General features: G+C 39.1%; 1 pseudogene; it reads right to left on the bottom strand.

Annotated features, from left to right (window-relative positions):
* Positions 1-6,199: 6,199 nt before the first annotated feature.
* Positions 6,200-7,126, bottom strand: LOC123247999 (annotated as a pseudogene).
* Between the last annotated feature and the right edge of the window lie 816 nt (positions 7,127-7,942).

Below are 7,942 nucleotides of genomic sequence, written 5' to 3'. Positions count from 1 at the left end.
TATGAAATATTTTGTGTGAGGTTATGCAAGACTTGTTTGGCTATTGATTGAAGAGTATATGAAGGAGATTAATGTGTAGTAAACCTAGAAAAGTAGATTGTAAATAAGATTATAAAGACTTTAAAATACAGATAGAAGAGTTTGTATCCATCCTAAAGGCAAAAGATAACCTCTTGAACGCACATGACATGATCAGATCTGTATTTTAGGAATATCAATATTGCATCTGTATAGGGAATTGATTGAAAAGGGGAGAGGCTTTAAGACAGGAAAAACAATAAGGAGCCTCTTGTAATATAATATAATAAAATGCATGCAAGATATTTGTAGAAGTAGGATGGGCAGAACTTGGCAACTGAATGGATATGAGGGGTGAGATAAAGTTAAGAGTCAGAGGTGACTCTAAGATTGTATAACTGGGTAGATGGAAAGGTTTATGATGCCCTCAACAGAGATAGTCAAGTTTAAAGAGTTGTCACCACTGGACCTTGCTAGGCTAATTATTCTCAGGTATGGAGATTCCTCTGACCCCTATCCGAGTCTGTCCCCTGCCTAGATCCCCCCAGAATTTCCCCTTTTCCTCTCTCTTAGCCGTCCTGCTGGTGGTCTTTTCCCACTTACTCAACTGAACTCTGACCCTTGAGTTCCTACTTCTACTGGAAGGAGCCTGGACTGTATTCTACTACCCTCAGACCCTTTTCCAGATGTCAAGAGATCCACCCCTTCTATCCTCTAGGCTTTACCTAGCCTTCAGTCCTCATAGTACTGGAATGATCCAGGCATTCACCAACTACTATCCTTCCAAAAAGATAGTAGACAACTTGGACTTTCTTTCTTCACTGATGCTACATCTAAGGACTACTGAACATGATCTGCCCAGCCTCTGTTCCAGTAGTCCTTATCATTGACACTATAGCTGAACTCTGCTATATGTGTTGCCTCCTCTGAGGCCCTGGAGAGCAAAAGCGATCTTGTTTTTCTATCTTCACTGAGTGGCATAGTGCTTAGCACAAAATAAGCTTTTTCATTCATTCATTCCCCATTATTTTATTTATAATATAACAATAGAAGCATGTCTTAGTGAAAACTTCATTTGGTTCTTGTGGAAGGAAGTATAACTGTTTAACACATTGCTATAGAAGAGGCATCTAGGTGGTATAGTATATAGAGTGCTGGCCTGGATTCAGGAAGATGAGTCTTCCTGAATTCAAATCTAGCCTCAGATACTTTCAGTGTGACCCTGGGTAAGTCACTTAATCATTTTTGACTTAGTTTCTTTATCTGGAAAAATAAATTGCAAACCACTTCAATCTCTTTACTAAGAAAATCCAAAATGGGGTGATGAACAATGGGGTACTTCTGAAATAACTCAAAAACAACACAGAAGAGGAGAATGGAGCATTACTGAACATACCAGAATATTTTGTCTTGGTAATGAGTTTGGTAAAAGGCCTCAAAATTGTGTCATTCTGTATTAGATTGGTTGATGGAACTGGGTGAGGAGTTGGTTGGTTGGCAGAAGTCTTAAGAAATGGAGAGGACATGATTGTCTAGTGAAGTATTTGAAAGGTAAAAGAAGGATTAGTCTTATTCTTCAGGGTCCCAGTGAGAACTTAGACCAGTGATGACAAACCTTTTAGAGATGCAGTGCCCAAACTGTAACCCTCCTGCCACATGTGAGCCACCCACTTTACCCAAAGAGGGGAGATAAGAAGCACTTCCATTGGACTGCTGAGAAGAGGGGCAGATGATGTCCTCAGGCCCAGTAGAGAGGGGGAAGGGAACAGCCCCTTCTGGCACACTCTGGCACACGTACCATAGGTTCGCCAATATGGACTTAGATTGATAGGTAGAGGCAACAGTAAGGCAAATACTCACTATCCAAGGAATAACTTAATAATTAGGGATATCCAAAAGTGGATTGGGCTTCTTTAAGAAAGTGTCTCATCTTTCAAGATATTCAAGGAGAGGCTACTTGTCAGAGGAACTACATAATATATAATGATTGAGGAATATGTTGGAGGAAATGAAATCTTAAGTCCATTGCCAACTTTTTGATTCCATGACTAATTTCCTTTCCAGAAACTGTGCTTCTACTAACACAACACAAAATAAATTAGTTTTTTAGGTTAATGTTGCTGCCAGGTCACATTGTTGGCACACTGAACTTGCAGTCACTTTGATACAATAAAATTTATTAAGCATCTATTATATGCAAGATACTGTGTGTGTAATCATTGAAACTTTTTTATACTGATTATTTCCTAGCCATTCTTCCTCTATCTTATACCTATGGAGTTGACTTTGTGAACCCAAATAGTAGGATTTTACAGTTATTTTTATTTAATTTCATCTTGCAAATATTGAATCACTGATTGTGTTGAATTGTCTATAATCAAACATTTTGGCTTCATTCTAGCTTCCTCTTCATAAAATTTAATAATCAAGACAACTGGGTACCATAGTGGTTAGAGTAATAGACCTGGAGTCAGGAGGTCCTGGGATCAAATTTAGCCTCAAACACTTCCAAGTTGTGTGACCCTGAGCAAGTCACGTAACCACAGTGGCCTAGCCCTTATTGCTCTTCTGCCTTAGAACCAATACTTAGTATCAATTATAAGACAGAAGAGTTTTGTAAGAGTTTTGTTTTTCTTTGTTTTTTAAGAAAAAATTTGAAAACCATGTCATCTGTACCTTCATTCAAGTCACTGATAAAAATACTTAATAAAAGTGAGCCTAGGATAAAGTCTTATTATAACATAAGTAATCCTCCTTCAAAGTTGACATCAATTCAGTAATTACTACCCTCCACACTCCTTGGGCTCCTCACTGGGCTGGTAAAGGCATCCACACCCTCTCCCTTTCCCAGCTTGACCAGAGTCCTCAAGGGCAAAACAGTTTTTTTCCCTTCATTCTATTTAGAATGTCCCTGGCTGACAGCCAAGGCTTTTTCCCTTAGTCAGTCTGCTAAGTCTGCTTTTCTACTTTTAAAGCCTATACCTATTACAGTTCCCCCCATTGCACAAAGCCAAAATAGTGTTCCACACAATACTTTGGTATTCGTGCACTACAAACTAAACTAAAATGCTAACCCAAAATAACAACGTACACTAACTCTATTCTTATCTAACACTATCCTACTCTATCCTGCCCTAAGGATTTTAACAAGGAAAGGTAAAGGGATAAATACTTTGAATAGTTACATAGTTCAAAGCAAAAAGTAACAATGCAAAATTTCCAACAAAATTAACAAAATCGGGCAGCTGGGTAGCTCAGTGGAATGAGAGTCAGGCCTAGAGACAGGAGGTCCTAGGTTCAAACCCGGTCTCAGCCACTTCCCAGCTGTGTGACCCTGGGCAAGTCACTTGACCCCCATTGCCCACCCTTACCACTTTTCCACCTATGAGACAATACACCGAAGTACAAGGGTTTAAAAAAAAAAATTAACAAAATCAACAGCAAATATGAAATATCAATACAAAAGTCAAAACAAACATCAAACACCACTCCTATTCTAATACAGAAATATTCTACTAACTAACTAATAAATGCAAACAATTTTGGAAAATATATTTTCAACACAACATTGCATAAATTTTACAGCAAAATTACAATAAAACATTAAACTCACTTATGCAAATTACATTCAAATGTTTGCAACTCAATTAGTATCAAACTATCCACATATTAATACATATATGACACATACAATACATACACGATATACATATATGTACACACAATACATACACATCAAATAAACATATGTACACTCTTTACATATATAATACATAAACTATAATACAATTTACAATGTACACATCCTATTTACATTTATTTACACATCTATTTACATTATTTTGTGATATGTGATCTGTAGTGTGTTATATGTTCTTTGTAATGTAATTTTGTTATGTTTGTTGTATTTGCACTGTAATGTACATTAGTACCTTATCTTATCCTTTAATCTAACCCAATACTATTTCCCTAAACTATTCTAAAGTATCCCTATGATATTAGCATATTAGTCTAGCTACATCTACCTAAATAACTAGCCAATCTTTGTTAGTAACTAACTATCCTTTGTTAGTACTTATCCTATAGCTAATTCAATTTTGTTAGTATTATACATTGTTTCATTCCATAAGGAATACAAGGTATCCTAACATGTTTGTGTTGTATGTATCTGATTTGTTATGTTGTTCCTTTGCTATATTATGCTGCAACATGTTACTGTTGGATGTGTGATACCTACCAAAACTCCAGATCTCCTTTCTTCTTATGATGTCCCATTTTCCTAGGTAATCTCTTCTTCCCTCCCTTTCTTCTCCTTTTCTTCATCGAAGTTCTTGATAGTTTTATGTGCAATGTTGGATGCGTATTTGAGTATGTAGTGATACTATTTACATTACCCAAAATACTTTCCAACCATTTATCCAAATTGTCCGTGATTAATCATCTTCTTTAGGAAAATCCTTGAAAACAAAGTTTTGATCAGTTCAATTCATAAGTTCATCAGTCTCAATACAAAGTCCATAAATCCTGAATCCTGGATCCTTTTTATCCATCCATGTCCTCTTCCATCTGAAGATCCTCTTCTGCTGGAATGGACCTCTCCTTATTGAATTTTCTGACTGCAGACTCTAATTGACTGAAGATCTCAAATTATACAATTTCACCTTCTTCATTATTAATAATTTCTACATTTTCAGTATCTATACCATGTGCTAATTCAATATGAGAACAATGATACCACGAATCTCTACCTAAAACTGTCACAGAAGATGGTGAAACTAATACAACCATATAAGAACCTACCCAATTTTGTTCTGTTGCCGATGTTTTGGCAAAATTTTTCACATATGTAATGCAGGGTTGCTGCATTAATCTCTTGCATTTGCAAAACCAACAGAACCAACCTGGGCAGTAAAGGAAATGGAATGTTGACCCAGCCAGAGTCCTGGTCTCACGGCAAAACCATTAGAGCTGGTCTATAAATATCCCTGGAGTAGCAACTGAAGGCTTTTGGCTTTTGCCTGATTTCCCTTGACCTCTCCTTTGACATCCTGCTATCCCCTGCATCTCCCCATTGGGCCCTGGGAGGAGGGAATTTTGGGGGAGAAGAATGTGGGATGTTTCCTTAGGCAGGCAGGGACAATCTTAGACCAAGCCACCACCTCATTTATCAATCTGCTAAACCCTTCTACATCAGGGTAGAGAAATTTATCCCTGGCTGAGGGGCTGGTTCCCTCAGGCTGATTCCCATCTTCTGTGACCCTCCCCCAGCACTAGCTTCCCCTTAGCAGCAGTCCCAGAACTTAACCCCTTTTTCCCTCAGCTTACCCTTGCCTCTAATAAACCCCTGGCCTTTACTCAAAGAGCTTCAGTTGATTTATTATACCGTCAACTAGGGCCAAGGCTGAAAAGGAAGATAACTTTCCTTTGTTTCTGAGGGCTAAAACAGGCATCCATCTTGGACATGATGAGAATCAGGTTCACTTCCTGAGGGCTTAGAGTTTCTCTCCAGAAGGGAGGGGCTTCTTGCTCCTCCCCTCAAGGGAGCTTAGTAACAACAGGGAGGCTGATTAAAACTTCTCAGTCAGACCCACACAATCTGTGGCTGACCCAAATCATCCTGTAATAGAGATAGCCTCCCTGCCTAGAAGACTCAACTTGATATCACCCAAGCCCTCAAATACAAGCCTAATACAAGCCTCTCATTAGCCTATCTTATTTATTCCTTCATTACATTTCTAGCAAGCCAGGTAGGAGACAAATTTGTGATCTGAAGATGCATCACAGAAGCCTAACATTAAGGGATAACTATATTCAAAGACGATATGATCCAAGGCAACAGAGAGGATAGGTTCAGGTCCTAAATGTTGTCATCAGGTTCCCAAATACTAATATGGAGAGGGTGACTTCTCCAATATATATAACTCCTTTCTAACACCATTAATTAGATGGAATTTCCCCATACCTTCAATTCAAGTCCCACTGAGGAATCAGACAGCCCAATGCAAATTAATCTGGCCACTTATTTCTCAATCCTTTGGTTCCTAGCAGCATATATACCCCATTTTCTGCATTGTCTACCAAGCCAACCCCATCTGGGATCCCAACATAGAGTGTAGGCAAAATCAGGGAGGCAGGAGACAAACAGGCAGGACTTGAAGGATTGCTGAAATGAGTGCTGGAGTCAATTTTGGGAATGGAATAACTTCCACAAGTCCCAGGGATTTTGCCTTTTAGGAATCATGAAGATTTTTTTTTCATTCAAAAGGATTTTCTCCCTAGGCTTAAAGGCTGGTATCCCAAGGTAGAGGCAGCGGGCACAGCGGAAGGCATTGCCCAAATAACAATTTCCACAAGCTGACTTGGGTTGGGATTTCCTCTGTTCCTTTGCTCTCTCCTGCTCTAGTTCTTCTGCTAGGCTACATATGCAATTTTTACAGGTCTTCCTTCTTGTCCTTTCCCTTCTCCACATGAAGCAACTCATAGGGAAGATGGAACCTCTGGATCCAAGAGTTCATCAGAGTCAATGAGATCCATGCCATAATCATGTCACTGGCTGAAAGTGTCCACAGCAGGTTTCTCTGAAACAGCAGTCTTCCTGGGAAAGGAAAATTAAGCTGAGTAGAATAACTTACTTCAAAGTTTGGTTTTTTCCTATGACTTAAAGAGACCAGGTTGTCACTCTGGTAACTCAGGTGTTCCTGTACTGACTGTACCTCTTCTGGAGTTAAGGATTCCTTCTGCAACTCCTTCACTTCCACAAGCCCAGAAAGTGTCAGGGCTGAGTGCTGCAGTTTAGCAGTCTTCACTCTGCTTTCATGTACTGAGGTTGTATCCACTGGCTCTTTGGAAGGACTTGCCCACTTGGTAGAACTGCCAAAATCTCAATGCTATGCATGGTTATACTTGCTGGAACCAAAACCCAAAAGAACAACATGGAAGCTGGCTTCTTTGTGAGCCGACCATAACAGTTGGTTTATGTTTTCCACAGACACGTGACTCTCATCACCAGCTAGTACTGGTAGTTTATCCATCAGACCTTTCAGAGCCTCCACTGGAGATGACCTACCCCTGATCACCGCCATCCAGTTGATATTCCATACCCTGCCATTGCAATAGCAACAACCTGAAAACCAGGTGCCCACTCCAGTCAGCTCCACACCATTGGACCATATCACCTGGTTAAAAATTGTGAAGAGAATATTCCAATGGACCAGATTGAATTAATACCCCCATATCTTGTAATTCTCTTAGACTCTGCTGTAAAGCACTTAAATATGAAGCAATTTGGCAATCACCTCCTAAGAGTGATGCATAAACAGCCTTACAAGTTTTTGTGTGTAGTGGAGCATGTCCAAAGAGCATCTCATACGATGAAATATGTAGATCCTCTCTTGGCCTCGTACGTAGTTTAGTAAAACAAAGCTGGGAAGAATATCTGGCCATTTAAGATGAGTTTCGGCACACAGTTTCCCAACTATAGTCTTCATACACTCCACTTGACCTGAACTTTGTGGGTGATAAGAAACATGATATTTAGGTGTTATTTCTAGATTCTCATAGACTCTTCTAAGGATATCCTGAGTGAAATGAGATCCCTTATCCAAATCTATGGTTAATGGTACACTGAATCTAGGCACAATTTCCTTGAATAACATTTTCACCACAAAACTAAGCTGTGTTGGTATTTGATGGAAAAGCTTCAGGCCACTTAGTCTATCAACTATCACAAGACAATACTTGTATCTTCCAGCTTTAGGCATACAGATATAATCAATCAGTAAACTCTCAAATGGACAATATGCTAAAGGCCTACCACTCAAATCTTTCTTTCTGAATGTACTTTGATTGAACTTTTGGCAAACTGAACAACTATTACAGATCTTATTTGCAACAGTACTTATTCCAGGAGCAACCCATTGTCTCT

The sequence above is a fragment of the Gracilinanus agilis genome, chromosome 1 (assembly GCF_016433145.1).
Source record: "Gracilinanus agilis isolate LMUSP501 chromosome 1, AgileGrace, whole genome shotgun sequence".
NCBI classification, from domain to species: Eukaryota; Metazoa; Chordata; class Mammalia; order Didelphimorphia; family Didelphidae; genus Gracilinanus; species Gracilinanus agilis.
Note: the sequence above shows the minus strand (reverse complement) of the source record. Positions and strands in the feature narration are given on the sequence as shown.